Here is a 21,481-nt window from a genome sequence, read left to right on the forward strand (position 1 = left end):
TACAAAGAGACACCAAAGATAATATTTGGTTTGATTATTATTCTGTGAAAGAAGTAAGGTAATCTGTTAAATTGGGACTGAGTTAGGCTAGTAGGACAATCAAGGAAAAAATATCTTTAAGAGATGAGTGCCAAAGAATAGAAAGGAATCAGTTATGGAAAATTTTTCTGGAAATAATATTTTCAAAACATGGGAACAGTGAATACAAAGTCCCTGAGGCAAGATGAAGCTTAACTACAATCAAGGAAAAAAAAGAAGCTAAAAGGTTAGGTCAGGAGATAACCACACAAATTTACACCAGCTGGTCCCTAACATCAAGTCTACGTGGGTATATTCTTCAGGTGAGTTACATATATATCATCCAAAAAACAAAACAAAAAAAAATTGACTCCAAAATTACCCTGGAAATTCTGAGTGAGATTCTTTACAAAGGCACAACCATATTAAAGATCACAGCCATCATTCTCCAAACTCCACTCTGGGCATCATTTGCAGGCATTTAACGGGGGTGTTTCATATCCTCTCTAAAATATTGGGCAGGAAGAACAAACATCCTAGCATGTCTGCACTGTGCACCTAGTGTCTCACAATTGAAAAGTAGCTGGAGCTCACCCTGCTGATGGCTTTGCTGGGTTTTTTTAACCATTTATTAAGAGTCCCATCTCTTTTAAGAACTGGGATATATTTTTTGAGGAAATAAACTTCAGGAAAATTCAACTGACAGAGATCATACTGTAGTTAACTTTTCTGCTCTTTGTTACATTTATTCGTTGAGACAAACGTCTGTTCTTAGCCTTTTTTAAATGGCTCTGTTAAATAGAACGGACACAGTACACTGCACATACTTAAAAACACAATTTAAATTCTGAAATATGCATATACCTATGGAACTGCCAACACAATCAAGAAAAGGAACATATCCATCACTTGCAAGTGTCTATGCCTCATTCATAAAGCCCCTTTTTTCCCCTCACATTCCAGCCCTCCGCATCCCCAAGTGAGCACCGATATGCTTTCTTTCATTATAGACGTGTTTGCATTTTTCTAGAAATTTATATAAAGGGATTCACACACTGAGGACTCTTTTATCTGGCTTCTTTCACTGAATGTAATTATTTTGAGAGTAATTCATATTTTGGTGGGTGTCAGTAGTTTATCACTTTGTTTTGCTGAATAGTGTTTCACTGTATGGGTATACCACAGTATATTTATTCATTCTCTTGTTGATGGGTGCTCGAGGTTGTTTCAATTCTGTCTATTAAAAATAAAGATGCTATGATGATCCATGTACAAGTCTTTGTATGAACATATGCTTTCATTTTTCTTGCATAAATATCCAGGTGCAGAAAGGCTGAATCATACGGTAAGTGTACGTTCAACTTATAAAGAAACAGCCAAACTGTTGACTGAAGTGACTGTACTATTTTCCTTCCCACTAGCAGTGTAAAAGCCTTGCAGTTCCTACACTGCCTCACCAATACTTGGTGTGGTTGGACTTTTCTAATTTTAGCCATTCAATAGGTGTGTAGTGGTATCTCCTGGGGCTTTCATTTCCATATAGCTAATAATTGATTACATTGAGCAACTTCATGTGCTTATTTGCATCTGTACACCTCCTTGGCAGGATCTCTTTTTAAATATTCTTACCCATATTGTTAATTTAAAATTTTTTTTCTAATTACTGAGTTTTGAGAGTTCTATACGTGTTAGAGACACAAGTCTTTTCAGGTATATAATTTGTAAATATTTTCTTCCAACCTGTGGCTTTTCTTTTATTAATAATGGCTTCCAAAGATGAAACCGAATTTATTACTTTTTTTCTTTTATGGATCTTGTTTTTGGTATCATCTCTAGGCTTAACCCAAGGTCAAAAAGATTTTGTCCAAGTTTTAGAGATTTATGTTTTGATCTATATTCAGTTAATTCTTTATATGGTGTGAAGTAGAGATCAAAGGTCATACTTTTGCATATGGCTACCTAGGCACTATATCCATGTACTACATGCTTCCAGCACCATTTGTCAAGAAGACTATCCTTTCTCCTCAAAATTGGCTTTGCACCTCTGTTGAAAAATCAATTGTCCTTATATGTGTGGATATGTTTCTGGGATCTACATTCTATTTGATTGACCTATTATATCTGACTCTTGGTTATAATATATTCTTTCATTGATTTCTTTTCACTTGCTCATGTAAATAGTCTCCCAGTAATATAGCCTTACCATTTGACTGGACATACCTAGGTATACCTGAAATGCATTTGATAAATCGATGGAACTTGCACTCAAACTAGGGTTACTTTCCAAAAACACTTAAAATGTTGAGGTGTAAAAACGATGTACTCTACAGCCTTCCTGCCTCAACCAAGTGTATGTTAACACATCGCCACACAAGCTATTTTGCATGTGTATGGGGCTGTAGAGTCTGGGGAGTATGAGAGTGTTATGTGCTGTCTATCCCAAAAGATCATCATAGGAGGCAAAGGAAACATTAAGGAAATAGATAAGAATAGTCAAATGCCAAATGTTAACATATTTCTCATGTGTTTTTAATATTTACATTGAGATAAATAAGTAAATTATTATAAAATAAAATACAAAACTTTAGAGAATATTTCAAAATGCTCTTTTTTGCCAGATGCAACAAGATACTAGGAATAGAGGGATTTTCTGGAACAGGCTTATCTTTCCTTTTTTTATCACCATCGAGTGATGGGGTTGTATTTTATTCAGTGTATTGTACATGTGGGTGTGAATAAGATGTAAGTTGTCTCAAAAAGAGAAATGAGCAAAGAATATATGTCGTCAACTTGTCTAAAACATTTTTTCATGTTCTGACTCATTTTTCTTTGTATTGGCATTTCAAGGCATTTTGTTTTTTATTGACTATTAAAAAACTTTGATAATTTCAGTGAAATCCCATGAAGATAATATAAACAACAGTAATGGAAAATGAAAAGATCATAATAGCAACCAGCACTGTGATATTTCTTGTCAGTGTTCTTTACTATTTAGAATAGTAACAAATCCCATATTAATTTGACTTTTTGAACTTTGGCCCTTACTTTGGTGGAAGAAATTCCTTACACTTTGCTTATTATGTGTTTGCAATTAAAAACAATTAATGACCATACTTTGATATGATCATCTTAGAGTTGTATAGAGGGAGTATAGTTATGCAACTATTTATATATCTATGGGTTCAAGGAAGTTTAAAGGCTTGATACTTGAATCCTGTGGAAAGTAGCCTCCTTTCCCAGAGGGAAATGAACATATACATATACTTAATGTAGTTTAAACTAAAGCAACGCCTGTTCATAGAGGCACCTTCTATTCCAGGTATGTTTAGGTATAGGGAAGGGGAACAAGAGCTATAAAACATAATTCTTGTGTGTAAGAAGTTTAAAGTGACTTCCCTGGTGGCACAGTGGTTGAGAATCTGCCTGCTGATGCAGGGGACACGGGTTTGTGCCCTGGACCGGGAGGATCCCACATGCCGCGGGAGCGGCTGGGCCCGCGAGCCATGGCCGCTGAGCCTGCATGTCTGGAGCCTGTGCTGCGCGTCTGGAGCCTGTGCTCTGCAACAGGAGAGGCCACAACAGTGAGAGGCCTGCATACCACAAAAAAAAAAAAGAAAAAAAAAGTTTACAGTTTAGGGGGGTTGAGGGCACTCAATCACTCAATGCGGATGAGCCTGATGCAGGTTACTAAAAGGTCACCCTTGAATAAACTCTGCTTTAGGAAAGACCAGCCTACTCTTATTCTGTTAAACTCTTTAATGTGGTGCTCAATATACCTGAATATCAATGTCAAAGGCCACTTTAGAAATGTTTCCAGGGGTGCTAACAGCCAACAAGTTAATATGATTCCTATACACTTGACACAACTCACCAGAGGTCTTGAATTCGGTGAGCATATTGGCCTCCTTTAAGAAAGATCACCCGTTAAACTTCAAATGCTAAGTGCTAAGAGACTGAAGTAAGTAATAAGTGATATTCAGGTTCAGAGGCGGAAGAGAAAAGACGTCTCACCTTGAGTAGAACATTTTGTTGGATTCTCCAAAGTGGCAAACAATAAGGAGAACACTAAATAACTAAGACTGAATAAGTTGAGAAATAAGATGAAAGCCTAAGATGGAGGTCAAAATGTCCCCTAGATTTATGGATACATTTAGGCTGAAAGGGAAACTATTGAAAAAGATGTAGAAAGTGCTAAATATTTCACAAAAAAATTATTAGAACAAAAAATGTATTAGAATAAACTTAGCAAAGTTTGTTTGCAGAATATGAAATCAACATACACATATCACTTGCATTTCTGTACATTAACAATGAACAATCTGAAAAAGAAATTAGGAGAACAATTCCATTTACAATACCATCTAAAAGGATAAAATACTTAGCAATAAGCTTAACCAAAGACATGAAACACTTGTACACTGAAAACTACAGCAGTATTGAAAGAAATTAAGGAAGACATAAATAAATGGAAAGACATCCCATGTTCATGAACTATTGTTAAAATGTCCGTGTTACACAAAGCTATCTACAGATTTAATGCAATGCCTATCAAAATCCCCTGTTTTTGCAGAAATAGAAGAAACCACCCCAAAATTGATATGTAACCACAAAAGACCCTCAATAACGAAAGCAAACTTGAAGACCTCACACTTTCTTTTGAAATGAACGTTTTCTTGTTATTGTGGGTTAAAAATCCAAAGTCCTAAGTGTCCATAAATTATCCTCCTAAATTTATATTTTGGTTCATTCTCAGTGACAGGGCTTTCAGTGCCTGAGTGGTATTGAGGGCCCCTTCAATATCTGTAGCTTGGACTCCTGTCACTGACATGGTGTGGGTATCTCACAGCCTTGGCTGTTTTACCAGTTTATCAAGTCCCAGATGAACCATGCTCAGAAGGGCCCCACACTTGCTTGGTTTCATGCTCTGATATTGCTGTCTTAATATTCTTAATGATTTTATCTTTGAACTTACGTTCTGTAAGTAAAGTTTATGGGACAATAAAATATATGCATGAGCAGAAGAGACGTGCAATATGTGTGTCTGCCACCATTCCTGCTGCCCCATTCACATCTAGTTTTCACCCTGCTTATGGTGTGCTTTCCATGACATGCTTATTTGGTACCCATTTGGAGTCTTACTGTGTTCCACCAGAATTCTGTGCTACTGGTCACATCCAAGACTAAGTGAAGGTGTTAACAGATGCAGAGGCCATGCTTTCCATTTGAATCTGAACTTACTTCTAACACAGAAAGGAAGCGTTGTTTTTTAAGAAACAGGAATGTCCAAGGAATCTTATCATATCCTTTCTTACTCGTGTTACTTCCCAATATTAGCCAAACATTCTGCTGAAAAAGATGACATGTATGAAAAAGAGAAGAGAGAACAACCCACAGAACCCATTTAGGGCTCATCCTAATCTAGTATGATGTCATCTTATCTCGATTCTATCTGAAAAAAGAATTTACTTGGGCACATTCGCAGGTTCCAGGTGAACATGAATTTGGGGAGGACACTATGCACCCCAGTGCAAATACTTTCAACAAGACTTTTTCTTTGCAGTTTGAACAAGAGGCACTATATTTTCATTTTGCACTGGAGCCCACACATTATGTCACTTTTTACTGTTAGAGCCCATGTTGGAAAATGGGGCTTCATGACATAGCCAAGTGAGTCTGTCAACTGAATTCTAGAATTATCCAGACTTACCCACTTTGTTGCAGCAAGTTGGTTTCAGGCAAACCCAGGTGAGAGGGGCATGTCCACAGTGGAGCAGAGAACTTTTCTTTCTCTATCACCAGACTCACTCCCAAGATGAAGGAAAGAAGAGCTTAGCAAAGCATGGCCAGTTATTCTTCCCAACTTTGCCCGTCAGGTAGGTCACCTCACCTAGCCAGTGTCAGTGAACATAAGAGCAGGGAGGTTAAAAGTTATACTAATCAAATTCCTTTCACATGCTGGTACCCGTAGGAATGAGAAGGGAAACTGTCACTAATGCTCCCCTGGTTTTTTAAATCTCTTAACCCACTCAACGATGCTTTTAAGCCTATAATTAATGGAATATGGCTCTCCCTTCAGGAAAAAGAATAGACCTTTATCAGGACAGTCCTGCTCACACTTTTATGGGGCTACTCGTTTGAGTGGCCTCCAGGAACTGCTGGTGGATGCCTTAGAGTTTCATCCCAGAAGTCTCTGATATGGGTGAGAAATTGCATTAATTCAAATGAACTCCAAGGCTACTCATATCCAATGATCAGAAACAACTTTTTGTTCTACAAGCCATCCACAACATAGCTAACCATAGACATTTGATGAGGTCAAATGACAAACTAAGATTAAATACATAAAAGCATCCAGTAATACAATTCAGAAATCATAGAAATGTTGCAAATTTGTAAGTACACCTTTGCCAGTATCAAATTTTTCACAGAGAAATTAAAAGGGCACACATTACACGCTCTTATGAATTAAGGTTCCAAAGTATTAAATCCCAATTTTGAAATCAAGTTTCCTTGTTACTGTGGGTTAAAAATCCAAAGTCCTAAATGTCCATAAACAATCCTCCCAAATGTACATTTGGTTCATTCTCAGTGACAGGGCTTTCATTGCCTGAATGGGACTGAGGTCTCCTTCAGTATCTGTAGCTTGGACTTCTGTCAATGACACGGGTGTGAGTCTCTCAGGGCCTTGGTTGTTTTATCAGTTTATCAACCCTCTCATGAACCATGCTTTTAAAGAGTCTAAAGAGTTACTAAGATACAATTTGATTTTACAGCACTATCCCCAAAATTTAAAAACAATCTCAAAAGCAAGCCAATCCCCCACTCTTAGAAGAGTGAAACTAGGAACATTTTTGTTCCCGGAATCCAGTAAAGACTTTGACCAAAGAACATAGCAGAAACTCAATGGCATTTGAGAGAAAGATAAAGTCTCTTTGGTTTTAGCCTCACTAGAATGTCCATTAGTCTATGCCATTTAACTGAAATTTCTGACCTGCGAACTTCGAACCAGGAGGAAACTTTTAGCTTGACATTGATTTGTCACTATGAATTTGCCATGTGCAGTGCACAGCCCTGAGCGTCTGTCACACGTGGACTCTTGAGTTATCCTTCCTCTTTGATGACCTTGTTGTTTACATTGCAGTACTGAACTGTTTATGGGTTCTGTCGAGTGACATTACACCTCCAGGTCTGAGGCATAGATTTGACAGTCCTATGCCGCCATGGCCATTTTCACTGCCTCCTGCTATGGAACTACATAGACCAAAGGCGGCTGCCTTTAAGACAACATTTCTTTCTCCAATATAATTGACAAATCCAGTGTCAGCTTGGGTCTACATGTAAAGGGCGTCACTTGAGCCTAGGGTAGACCATATGTGTCAATGCCGACAAGTTCTATAAAACATGTTTTCCTTATAATTGAGTCTTTGTCTCAGTCAAGCCTGCTTGGGAAAAACTGTACCTGAAGAGTAAGGCAAGGTGGACGGCTGCCTGAGACTTTCCTGCCCTGTAAACTCCTGCACACTCTCAAGTCAAGTGCCAGGTAAAGGTCTCTGTATACTAAAGACCCTCCAGGTGCCTTATTCATTCCGCTCCAGGTATTGCTCAGTCACCTGCAACTCCCTAATGCCCCTTTTTTTATATCAGACCTTTACTTAAGTGGCTCGAAAGAAACAGCCACTCTCCCACACCATTAGCTGCAGCCATCAGCCAAAATCAAAGTATCTTATGGCTGGTGTAGTGGGTTGGATGGTGGCCCCCAAAAGAATATATCCATGTCCTAATCCTTGACTGTTACCTCATTTGAAAAAAAAAAAGGTTTTGCAAATATCATTAAAGATCTTGAGAAGGGATTTCCATCCTATATTAGCTGGATGGGTCCTAAATAGAATGACAATTGTCCTTAATATACAAGAAGGGCAGAGGGATATTTGAGACACACAAAAGAGAAGATACAGACACAGAAAGGGGGTGATGTGAAGACACAGACCAAAACTGAGTGATGTGGCCTCAAGCCAAGGAAGCTGGCAACCACCAGAAGCTGAAAGAGGCAAGGGATAGAATCTTCCCTAGAGCATCAGTAGGGAGAGCAGCCTTGCTGACACCTTGACAGCACACTTCTGGCCTCTACAACTGTGAGATAGTAAATTTCTATTGTATTCAGCCTCCAAGTTTATTAGTCTCCCAGCAAGCACGGCACATTTATACAGCATGCATTAAACGTTTTCTAAGCTTCAGCAGTTTACTGCACAAACCTAAATATTTTCAAACAGTCAAAGGTCTCAACATGCCACCATACATTAAAGACCAAGGCAGTAGACTACCTTCCTTGGCAGTAACAAAAGATTTTCCATATGGACATCTTCCTCTCCAAAATGTCTGCTTCTTTCTTTTTATTTCTCAGTGTTCCCATGTAATGCACCAAGTGTTAGGGACTTCTAATTACCTTTCAGCAAGTACAATGCCTTAATTCCATTTGGTTTGGAATAAATTAGGAAATAAGATAAAAGAGAAAAGATGGAGGGCCGAATATTCCTGTTACTGTTGATAACCCTGGCTTGAGAATCCAGTTTGAATGAAATGATCACATAACTGAACCGCAGAATTGGGCAGATTTACTAACTAGTAATACACAGAATGAGAGAAACAGAAGACACTCACTCTCACTCTCAAGGGAGAGAACAGAATTAGTCAAGGCAAGCATGCTCACTTAATTTTCAAGCTTTCTATATAAGTCACTTGATCACCCTGGGGCAGAGTCAGTAAAGAAGCAGCGCTGATAGGACCCTACGAGCTCTCTTGACAGGACTGAAACATCAGGAGCAGGAAAGGAACATTCCCTCACTCCCCACCACCACCACCCCCAGCAGTAAAAATATGATCATCCACATTGACAATGTAAAAGAAATCAGAAGCTACGCTAACTCTGATTCACTCTTAGTATACCAACAGCTAATCGGGAGCCTTGTGAAAAAACATCTTGATTAGTTGCTAATAAAACTCCTTAGGGGCCTGGGGGAATATGGCGGAAGAGTAAGACGCGGAGATCACCTTCCTCCCCACAGATACACCAGAAATTCATCTACACGTGGAACAACTCCTACAGAACACCTACTGAACGCTGGCAGAAGACCTCAGACCCCCCAAAAGGCAAGAAACTCCCCACGTACCTGGGTAGGGCAAAAGAAAACAGAATAAACAGAGACAAAAGGATAGGGACGGGACCTGCACCAGTGGGAGGGAGCTGTGAGGCAGGAAAGGTTTCCACACACTAGGAAGCTGCTTCGAGGGCAGAGACCGTGGGTGGCGGAGGGGGAAAGCTTGGGAGTAGCGGAGGAGAGCACAGCAACAGGGGTGCGGAGGGCAAAGCGGAGAGATTCCCACACAGAGGATGGGTGCCGACCGGCATTCACCAGCCCGGGAGGCTTGTCTGCTCGGCCACCGGCACGGGCGGGGCTGTGAGCTGAAGCTCGGGTTTCGGGTTTCTGTCGGGAGCACAGGGAGAGGACTGGGGTTGGCGGCCTGAACACAGCCTGAAGGGGTTAGTGCACCACGGCTGGCCAGGAGGGAGTCCGGGAAAAAGTCTGGACCTGCCGAAGAGGCAAGAGACTTTTTCTTCCCTCATTGTTTCCTGGTGCACGAGGAGAGTGGATTAAGAGTGCTGCTTAAAGGAACTCCAGAGACGGGCGCGAGCCGCAGCTAAAAATGCGGACCCCAGAGGCGGGCGTGGGATGCTGTGGCTGCTGCTGCCACCGCCAAGAGGCCTCTGTGCGAGCGCAGGTCACTGTCCATGCCCCCTTTCCGGGGAGCCTGTGCAGCACGCCACTGCCGGGGTCCCGGGATCCAGGGATGGCTTCCCCGGGAGAGTGCATGGCACACCTCGGGCTGGTGCAACATCACGCCGGCCTCTGCCACCGCAGGCTCGCCCCGCACTCCGTACCCCTCCCTCCCCCAGGCCTGGGTGAGTCAGGGTCTCCGAAGCAGCTGTTCCTTTAACCCCGTCCTGTCTGAGCGAAGAACAGATGCCCTCCGGCGACCTACATGCAGAGGCGGGGCCAAATCAAAAGCTGAGCCCCGGGAGCTGTGCGAACAAAGAAGAGAAAGGAAAATCCCTCCCAGCAGCCTCAGAAGCAGCGGATTAAAGCTCCACAATCAACTTGTACCCTGCATCTGTGGAATACATGAATAGACAACGAATCATCCAAACTTGAGGAGGTGGACTTTGAGAGCAAGATTTATGATTTTCTCCTCTTTTCCTCTTTTTGAACAACACAATAAGTGAAATTAAAAATACTCTAGATTGGATCAATAGCAGAATAACTGAGGCAGAAGAACGGATAAGTGACGTGGAAGATAAAATAGTGGAAATAACTACTGCAAGCAGAATAGAGAAAAAAGAATGAAAAGAACTGAGGACAGTCTCAGAGACCTCTGGGACAATATTAAATGAACCAACATTCGAATTATAGGGGTTCCAGAAGAAGAAGAGAAAAAGAAAGGAACTGAGAAAATATTTGAAGAGATTATAGTTGAAAACTTCCCTAATATGGGAAAGGAAATGGTTAATCAAGTCCAGGAAGCACAGAGCGTCCCATACAGGAAAAATCCAAGGAGAAACACGTCAAGACACATATTAATCAAACTGTCAAAAATTAAATACAAAGAAAACATATTAAAAGCAGCAAGGGAAAAACAACAAATAACACACAAGGGAATCCCCATAACGTTAACAGCTGATCTTTCAGCAGAAACTCTGCAAGCAAGAGGGGACTGGCAGGACATATTTAAAATGATGAAGGAGAAAAACCTACAACCAAGATTACTCTACCCAGCAAGGAGTCATTCAGATTTGATGGAGAAATTAAAACGTTTACAGACAAGCAAAAGCTGAGAGGGTTCAGCACCACCAAACCAGCTTTACAACAAATGCTAAAGGAATTTCTCTAGGCAAGAAACACAAGAGAAGGAAATGAACTACAATAATGAACCCAAAACAATTAAGAAAATGGAAATAGGAACACACATATCGATAATTACCTTAAATGTAAATGGACTAAATGCTCCCACCAAAAGACACAGATTGGCTGAATGGATACAAAAACAAGACCCATATATATGATGTCTACAAGAGACCCACTTCAGACCTAGAGACACATACAGACTGAAAGTAAGGGGATGGAAAAAGATATTCCATGCAAATGGAAACCAAAAGAAAGCTGGAGTAGCAGTTCTCATATCAGTCAAAATAGACTTTAAAATAAAGACTATTAGAAGACACAAAGAAGGACACTACCTAATGATCAAGGGATCGATCCAAGAAGATATAACAATTGTAAATATTTAGGCACCCAACATAGGAGCACCTCAATACATAAGGCAAATACTAACAGCCATAAAAGGGGAAATCGACAGTAGCACATTCATAGTAGGGAACTTTAACACCCCACTTTCACCAATGGACAGATCATCCAAAATGAAAATAAATAAGGAAACACAAGCTTTAAATGATACATTAAACAAGATGGACTTAACTGATATTTATAGGACATTCCATGCAAAAACAAAAGAATACACATTTTTCTCAAGTGCTCATGGAACATTCTCCAGGATAGATCATATCTTGGGTCACAAATCAAGCCTTGGTAAACTTAAGAAAATTGAAATTGTATCAAGTATCTTTTCTGACCACAATGCTATGAGACTAGATATCAATTACAGGAAAAGATCTGTAAAAAATACAAACACATGGAGGCTAAACAATACACTACATAATAACGAAGTGATCACTGAAGAAATCAAAGAGGAAATCAAAAAATACCTAGAAACAAATGGCAATGGAGACACCACAACCCAAAACCTAGGAGAGGCAGCAAAAGCAGTTCTAAGAGGGAAGTTTATAGCAATACAATCCTACCTTAAGAAACAGGAAACATGTCGAACAAACAACCTAAACTTGCACCTAAAGCAATTAGAGAAAGAAGAACAACAAAAAAATAACCCCAAAGTTAGCAGAAGGAAAGAAATCATAAAAATCAGATCAGAAATAAATGAAAAAGAAATGAAGGAAACGATAGCAAAGATCAATAAAACTAAAAGATGGTTCTTTGAGAAGATAAAAAAAATTGATAAACCATTAGCCAGACTCATCAAGAAAAAAAGGGAGAAGACTCAAATCAATAGAATTAGAATTGAAAAAGGAAAGTAACCACTGACACTGCAGAAATACAAAAGATCATGAGAGATTACTACAAGGAACTCTATGCCAATAAAATGGACAACCTGGAAGAAATGGACAAATTCTTAGAAATGCACAACCTGCCAAGACTGAATCAGGAAGAAATAGAAAATATGAACAGACCAATCACAAGCACTGAAATTGAAACTGTGATTAAAAATCTTCCAACAGGGCTTCCCTGGTGGCACAGTGGTTGAGAGTCCACCTGCCGATACAGGGGACACGGGTTCGTGCCCCGGTCCAGGAGGATCCCACATGCTGCGGAGCGGCTGGGCCCGTGAGCCATGGCCACTGAGCCTGTGCGTCCGGAGCCTGTGCTCTGCAACGGGAGAGGCCACAACAGTGAGAGGCCCGCGTAATGCAAAAATCTTCCAACAAACAAAAACCCAGGACCAGATGGCTTCACAGGTGAATTCTATCAAACATTTAGAGAAGAGCTAACACCTATCCTTCTCAAACTTTTCCAAAATATAGCAGAAGGAGGAACACTCCCAAACTCATTCTACAAGGCCACCATCACCCTGATACCAAAACCAGACAAGGATGTCACAAAGAAAGAAAACTACAGGCCAATAACACTGATGAACATAGATGCAAAAATCCTCAACAAAATACTAGCAAACAGAATCCAACAGCACATTAAAAGTATCATACACCATGATCAAGTGGGGTTTATTCCAGGAATACAAGCGTTCTTCAATATACGCAAATCAATCAATGTGATACACCATATTAACAAATGGAAGGAGAAAAACCATATGATCATCTCAATAGATGCAGAGAAAACTTTTGACAAAATTCAACAACCATTTATGATAGAAAACCTGCAGAAAGTAGGCATAGAGGGAACTTTCCTCAACATAATAAAGGCCATATATGACAAACCCACAGCCAACATTGTCCTCAATGGTGAAAAACTGAAACCATTTCCAATAAGATCAGGAACAAAACAAGGTTGCCCACTCTCATCAATCTTATTCAACATAGTTTTGAAAGTTTTAGCCACAGCAATCAGAGAAGAAAAGGAAATAAAAGGAATCCAAATCGGAAAAGAAGAAGTAAAGCTGTTACTGTTTGCAGATGACATGATACTATACATAGAGAATCCTAAAGATGCTACCAGAAAACTACTAGAGCTAATCAATGAATTTGGTAAAGTAGCAGGATATAAAATTAATGCACAGAAATCTCTGGCATTCCTATACACTAATGATGAAAAATCTGAAAGTGAAATCAAGAAAACACTCCCATTTACCACTGCAACAAAAAGAATAAAATTTCTAGGAATAAACCTACCTAAGGAGACAAAAGACCTGTATGCAGAAAATTATAAGACACTGATGAAAGAAATTAAAGATGATACAAATAGATGGAGAGATATACCATGTTCTTGGATTGGAAGAATCAACGTTGTGAAAATGACTCTACTACCCAAAGCAATCTACAGATTCAATGCAATCCCTATCAAATTACCAATGGCATTTTTCACAGAACTAGAGCAAAAAGAATCACAATTTGTATGGAAACACAAAAGACCCCGAATAGCCATAGCAATCTTGAGAACGTAAAACGGAGCTGGAGGAATCAGGCTCCCTGACTTCAGACTATACTTCAAAGCTACAGTAATCAAGACAGTATGGTACTGGCACAGAAACAGAAAGATAGATCAATGGAACAGGATAGAAAGCCCAGAGATAAACCGATGCACATATGGTCACCTTATCTTTGATAAAGGAGGCAGGAATGTACAGTGGAGAAAGGACAGCCTCTTCAATAAGTGGTGCTGGGAAAACTGGACAGGGACATGTAAAAGTACGAGATTAGATCACTCCTTAACACCATACACAATAATAAGCTCAAAATGGATTAAAGATCTAAATGTAAGGCCAGAAACTATCAAACTCTTAGAGGAAAACATAGGCAGAACACTCCATGACATAAATCACAGCAAGATCCTTTTTGACCCACCTCCTAGAGAAATGGAAATCAAAACAAAAATAAACAAATGGGACCTAATGAAACTTCAAAGCTTTTGCACAGCAAAGGAAACCATAAACAAGACCAAAAGACAACCCACAGAATGGGAGAAAATATTTGCAAATGAAGCAATGGACAAAGCATTAATCTCCAAAATTTATAAGCAGCTCATGCAGCTCAATAACAAAAAAACAAACAACCCAATCCAAAAATGGGCAGAAGACCTAAATAGACATTTCTCCAAAGAAGATATACAGACTGCCAACAAACTCATGAAAGAATGCTCAACATCATTAATCATTAGAGAAATGCAACTCAAAACTACAATGAGATATCATCTCACACCAGTCAGAATGGCCATCATCAAGAAATCTAGAAACAATAAATGCTGGAGAGAGTGTGGAGAAAAGGGAACACTCTTGCACTGCTGGTGGGAATGTGAATTGGTACAGTCACTATGGAGAACAATATGGAGGTTCCTTAAAAAACTAAAAATAGAACTACCATATGACCCAGCAATCCCACTACTGGGTATATACCCTGAGAAAACCATAATTCAAAAAGAGTGATATACCAAAATGTTCATTGCAGCTCTATTTACAATAGCCAGGACATGGAATCAACCTAAGTGTCCATCATCAGATGAATGGATAAAGAAGATGTGGCACATATATACAATGGAATATTACTCAGCCATAAAAAGAAATGAAATTGAGTTATTTGTAGTGAGGTGGATGGACCTAGAGTCTGTTGTGCAGAGTGAAGTAAGTCAGAAAGAGAAAGACAAATACCGTATGCTAACACATATATATGGAATTTAAGAAAAAAAAAATGTGATGAAGAACCTAGAGGTAAGACAGGAATAAAGACACAGACCTGGGGCTTCCCTGGTGGCGCAGTGGTTGAGAGTCTGCCTGCCGATGCAGGGGACGCGGGTTCATGCCCCGGTCTAGGAAGATCCCACATGCTGCAGAGTGGCTGGGCCCGTGAGCCATGGCGGCTGAGCCTGCGCGTCCGGAGCCTGTGCTCCGCAACACAAGAGACCACAACAGTGAGAGTCCCGCATACCGCAAAAAAAAAAAAAAAAAAAAAAAGACACAGACCTACTAGAGAATGGACTTGAGGATATGGGGAGGGGGAAGGGTAAGCTGTGATACACTACCAAATATAAGGTCGCTAGCTAGTGGGAAGCAGCCGCATAGCACAGGGAGATCAACTCAGTGCTTTGTGACCACCTGGAGGGGTGGGATAGGGAGGGTGGGAGGGAGGGAGACGCAAGAGGGAAGAGATATGGGAACATATGTATATGTATAACTGATTCACTTTGTTATAAAACAGAAACTAACACACCATTGTAAAGCAATTATACTCCAATTAATATGTAAAAAAAATGTCATGAAGAACCTAGGGGTAAGACAGGAATAAAGACACAGAGCTACTCGAGAATGGACTTGAGGATATGGGGAAGGGGAAGGGGCAGCTGTGACAAAGCGAGAAAGTGGCATGGACATATATACAGTACCAAACGTAAGGTAGATAGCTAGTGGGAAGCAGCTACGTGGCACAGAGAGATCAGCTCGGTGCTCTGTGACCACCTAGAGGGGTGGGATAGGGAGGGTGGGAGGGAGGGAGATGCAAGAGGGAAGAGATATGGGAACATATGTATATGTATGACTGAGTCGGTTTGTTATAAATCAGAAACTAACACACCATTGTAAAGCAATTATATTCCAATAAAGATGTAAAAATAAAAAATATAAATGGTTTAAAACAGCACATAAATATCTATGTATTGCTAGAAAAGAGATAATTTAATGATGAGCTTTCTTTATTAGTCATATTTTATACTGTTAGAAGAATGAGACTGTCAACTGAATTCTGTTCCCCCAAAATTCATATATTCAAGCTCTAAGAAAGCGATGGTATTTGGAGATGGGGCCTTTGGCAGGTAATTAGATTAAATGATGTCATGAGGATTAGGCTCTATTAGTGCCCCTATAAGAAGAAACCAGAGAATTTTTTCTGTCTCTCTCCAACATGTGAGGACACAGTGAAAAGACAGTTGTCTGCAAGCCAGCAAGAGAGCCCTCACCAGGCACTGAATTGGCCAGCACCATGATCTTAGACTTTCAAGCCTCTAGAACTGTGAGTTGTTAAAGTCACTAAGCCTATAGTATTATGTTATGGCAGCTTGAGCTATAAGAGTACTAAATGGAAGAGACATGGAGGAACCCTAAACTCATATTGCTAAATGAAAGATGCCAAACTGAAATGGATACATGCTGTATGATTTCAGCTATATGACATCCTGGAAAACGGAGGGCACTTAACCTATTCTGTATGATACTGTAATGGTCAATGCTTGTCATACATTCGTCAAAACCCATAGGATATACAACAGAGTAAACTGTAATGTAAACTATGGATATTAATTAATAACAATGTATGAACACTGGCTCATCAATTGTAAAAAAATGCCCCACACTAATGCAAGACGTTAATAATAGGGGAAACTGTGGTTTGGGGAATAGATGTGAGGGGGTATATGGGAACTCAATACTCTGCTCAAAAATTCTCTTTAAACTTAAAACTACTGTAAATATAGTCTACCAATTTATTTAAACAAAATAAATCTAAGTTGCCTCATCATATTGTGAGGTTATTAACCATCTTATAGTTTTTCTATATTCTATTTCTATTTCTAAACACCTACTTCTTTAATGTTCATTTCTATCTTCTTTTATCCTTGTAAAAAATATGTCAAATGTTTTGTATTATTTCACCTCCCAGCCTATTATCTTTTTAGTTATATGTCTTTCACAAACATTCATTAGAAACTACATTAGATATCCTTGACTTATTACACTCTATGCCCATTACTATTTTCACCACCTCCCTCGTAATGCTTGAACCTTGGCTATGACCCATTGTCACCTCTGGACAAATAGTTTCTGCTCTATTTTCTGTCTTCTGTCCTTCTGGGCCACTTCTATCTACCATCATTACCCAAAGAACTGACTTTACAGATTCTATATGCCAGTGTGTAAGACTTGCAGTGTTTTAAGAAGTATCCCAACTTCATGATGATGATTTGGGGTCATTACTAAAGCACTCGGGATCATACATATTCTTTTAAGGTAGTTTTACAGGACAACGCACATTGGTATTTTTCTCCTATTAACAGAGTAGGAAATTGTGGGTTGATTTGCAGTTATTTCGATTAAGAAAGCAAGATATGAACACTGCTTCTTTGCTGGGGTACTTGGCACTGCTCTTTCTCATGCTGGGACATATTTTGCGCCTTTACAGCCTTGCATCTAGGCGTACTGATCAGACTAATGTTTGGCTTTATTGGATACGTTGACCAGTCTGATTGATATTCTGGTACATACAGGGTACTTGGTCATGGTTGCTCACCTCTGAACCTCAGCTTCATCACCTGCAAAGTTCAACTAATAGCATATCCGCTTTGTGGGGTTTTTATGGATTTGGCAAGTGTCATAGTGCCTGGTACATGCTAGAGACTCAGGTGATGCAGTAATTACTCAAATGTGCATTTTCAGTGGATCTTTCCCACCTGGACAGGGTGACTTAACAGCCTTGGGAGAGTAAGAGCAGGACAAACAGCAAGGGCAGCATGGGCCAAGGGAAGGAGGTGAGAAGTGACATGCAGGGAGCCCTCTTGCTGGTATCACCAGAGGGCCCATAGTGAGCCAGGATGTGGGGAGAGACTGGCCACTCAGTAAGATCAAGCCAAGAAAGGCCATGTGAGGGGGCTTAGCTTTTACCTTGTGGTAGAGGCCATCCAAAGGAGAAAGTGGAAGATGGGTAGGTATAGACTTCTCCCTTAGGAATTGTCCTCAGGGTCTGTTTATCTCCTGGCAGGGTGCGTTCAACGAGTTGGCCTCTCCAGAACATTCTAGAGAGGACTGGCCATGTCTGACCTTCTGGAGATACAGCCCTGACCTCCTGGCCACCTCACTGAGGAGAGGGCTCATGGGGGAATCAGCTTCACTCTGCATCTGTCCACCAGTCCTGCACCCTGGACTCCAGGACCACTCACTTGCAAGAGGCACATCCAGCTGCCAGAGGAAGTGGCATTTCCTGACTCATCTGGCTAAGAATGAGCAGAGTATCGCTGACCATTCCAGGGGAGTAGCTGCCACAGAAGATCAGGATGCGGACAAGCCATAGAAGATCAGAAGGAACAAAGGTCAGTCCACGTGGGAGTTCACATGGGTGCCTCACAGTCCCCAACAGGCCCTCGAGTTTCCCTTCCAACCCAACACACACTCCACCTGCCCACAGTCACCTGTGCCACCATCACAGAGCCCCACAGAGCTCCAAACATCCTCAAACACACAAACTCCCTACTTATAAGCAAATGCCTGACTGTGTGCCCAGAACCTTCCTGCTCCAATATACATGCACTACAAACCCCAATAAAATCACAGCCACAGTCTTGAATACAAAAACACACCCCCAACGGCCCCTGATAATCAAACACCTAAATCCTCATACCCCACAAAAATCCACCCAACCCCATATAACCCCTCAATGCAAACACACAAACCCTTCAACAATAGCCAAATATATTCAAACCAAACTCACATACTTCTTAATATAAGACACAACCCCCAAAATCCAAATAGAACACATACAGTCTGCACACAGCTGTCAACATCCACGTATGTACAATGCCTCAGAAGCTGAGAAAAACACAAAATACCATCAGAGAGACACAATGTTTCCAACCTTCTCTTAAATACTCCCCCCAGAACACATCATGACCTCACACCCCCAATACAAACATACACCCATCTCCCTCTTGAGATACTATAAACAGCCTCTGTCACATCCCCTGATTATACACACACAGCTAGCAGCCCCAATTTACACTGACAACCCCAATCTCTGCAAATTCCTCCACATCAAAAATACACTCCCTGAACTCTTACCCTACAGGATGAGCATGTGTATAACCCCTGCACTCTGAATACACACAGATCCAACACACAAAGCATTAAAATGCATACCCCTACCTCTTCTCAAATGCCTGCACACATAGCCTCAAAACACCCAGAAGCAGCCCACCACCCAGCCACACCATGCTACACCAACCGTACACTCACAAAGGCACTCATGCCCCTCATCTATCCCCAGATCACACATACCCAGTCTCTACACAGCTTTACTATTACCCCAAACCATCCTATGCCCTAAACATACATCCAAGGGTTCCCCACACAGCCCTAACCGATGATAGAGGTAGCTGTACCAGGGGCATCATGGTACCCTGAATGGGCAAATGCCACTGAGGTAAGTGCCTCCTATGTTGCTGCATTTCTTGCTGCTGTTGCAAATCATCCCTTGACCCCACCGAGGCTGACTGGGACACCCTAAACAGGAAGTGGCAGCATATGAGTCAGGAAGAGGAAACTCCATTCCAGGTGTTTTCTGTCACCATCCATTGCACCGAAACATCGGATGACCAGCATGAACAAGAAACAGAGACATGTAACTATACCATGATAGAAAGGCAAATCTTTCTAGAAAACTTTGTCCACGGGAAGGGGGAGAAGGGTGCTCCCCTAACTATAAAGCCATGAAACGTCAGATACAGTACAGCAGGCGTGGGGCTGCATCCATGCTGTAGCTGGATACAAAAAAGATAATTTTTCGGAAGCCCCAAAGCTCACTTGCCAGTAAAGCACATGGGCCCCGCTGCCCCATCGGCCAGGAACCCAACAGAGGACCTTAAGGGATATAGGGACTTCTGGGACACTTACTGATCTCCACCAAGGGGTGGTGCCATCACACAGCTCCCATCTTTCATGAGATGACTAACAGACCTCCCTGTATTGGCAGCTCTGGAGATCGGGGGTCCCTAATGATGTAAACTTGAGACCGCCCAAGCACAAGTTAGAAATTTTTGCTCAGGCGCTGGAGACTCTTCAGGAGACTGGAATGATGGGTAGCTGTCACCTCTCCGAATCCTGTACCCTGACCTCTGCCAACGCCTCTGCCTTAGGGACCTGGCAGATCCCTGGAGCGTGGCCCTCCTCTGGGACACTTGCCCATATACTTCTCTAATTTTCCTTGGGACACACATAAACAAATTTTCGTATGGCTCTCATTGACAATGGGAGCTCAAATTACAGTGCCTCCTGGGAACCCCTCCAATTATAAGCAAGGGCCACACTTTAGATTACAAGGCATAGTAGTCAGGGGAGTAGAAAGCATTCAACTTCCATTGAATGTCACTACTGAAACAATCTTTATTAAAAATCTTTTAGTGGTGGTAGCCCCTTTGGCTCTACCCTTTCCCGTTACAGCTATGGATGCCTTGATGTACTGCAACGCCATTTGGAACAAACCCAAATTCCTGGCCTTCCTGGTGGAAGCTGAAACTGGGAGCCCATAAGACTGCCACCTAAGACAGTAAATATCCCCCAATAACATGTATGACAGGGGGCTGTGGGATTGCAGCCCATAATTCAGAATTTATGAAAAGAAGAAGTCATTAAACACACCATTTCTCCTTTTCAATTTCCCCATTTGGCTGCTATTAAAGCCTGCTATTAATGAGTGGTGACTTATAATCAACTACTGAAATATAAATGCTGATCCCCACTATTAAGGCTCGCATTTCCAACACTGTCCAGTTCATTAAGGATATCCAAAGGGCTCCAGGGAATTACTTTGCTGTGATAATCTAGCTATTATGTTCTATTCAGTACCAGTTATTAAGGAGTCCCAGCTGCAGTCTGCTTTTACTTCAGAAGGCACCCATTATGTTTTAACCTGTCTGCCTACTGGCTATCTTAACAGCCCAGCTATTGCCCACAGTCTTTGCTGGCAAGACCTGGTGTCCCCTTGCACCGTCTGGCACTATACTGATGTTCTAATCCGCAGCCCCTCAGGAGACTGGTGCACAAGGCCCTAACATGTTTGGTGACCCATCTATAACATACAGGTGGGCTATTTATTGCCCCACATAAAATTCAAGGGCTGTCCACAACTATTAAATTTCTGGGCATTAACTGATCCTCGAAAAGCCAGGAAATTCCTTTTGCAGCTAAACCTCAGCTGTTAACTATTCAGCCCCCCAACACACTATAGCAAGCCCAACACATCTTACTTAGGTCTCTCCACACTTTGGAGGCAACGAATACCACACTTGTCCATCATTCTTAGACCCATTTATGCAGCCACGTACAAAACCTCCATAGTTTACTGGCGAAGAGCTAAACA

General features: G+C 41.1%; 1 pseudogene across 1 annotated transcript in view; it reads left to right on the forward strand.

Moving 5' to 3' along the window:
- Positions 1 to 20,651, forward strand: part of LOC307061520 (centrosomal protein of 78 kDa-like) — a 47,766-nt pseudogene extending 27,115 nt beyond the window's left edge. Inside the window, exons 8-9 of the transcript in view lie at positions 20,096 to 20,201; positions 20,563 to 20,651. The product of the transcript in view is annotated as a centrosomal protein of 78 kDa-like (transcript). The remainder of the gene's footprint in view (positions 1 to 20,095; positions 20,202 to 20,562) is intronic.
- Positions 20,652 to 21,481: the final 830 nt, after the last annotated feature.

The sequence above is a fragment of the Hyperoodon ampullatus genome (genome assembly GCF_949752795.1).
Source record: "Hyperoodon ampullatus genome assembly, chromosome: 12".
Taxonomy (NCBI): Eukaryota; Metazoa; Chordata; class Mammalia; order Artiodactyla; family Ziphiidae; genus Hyperoodon; species Hyperoodon ampullatus.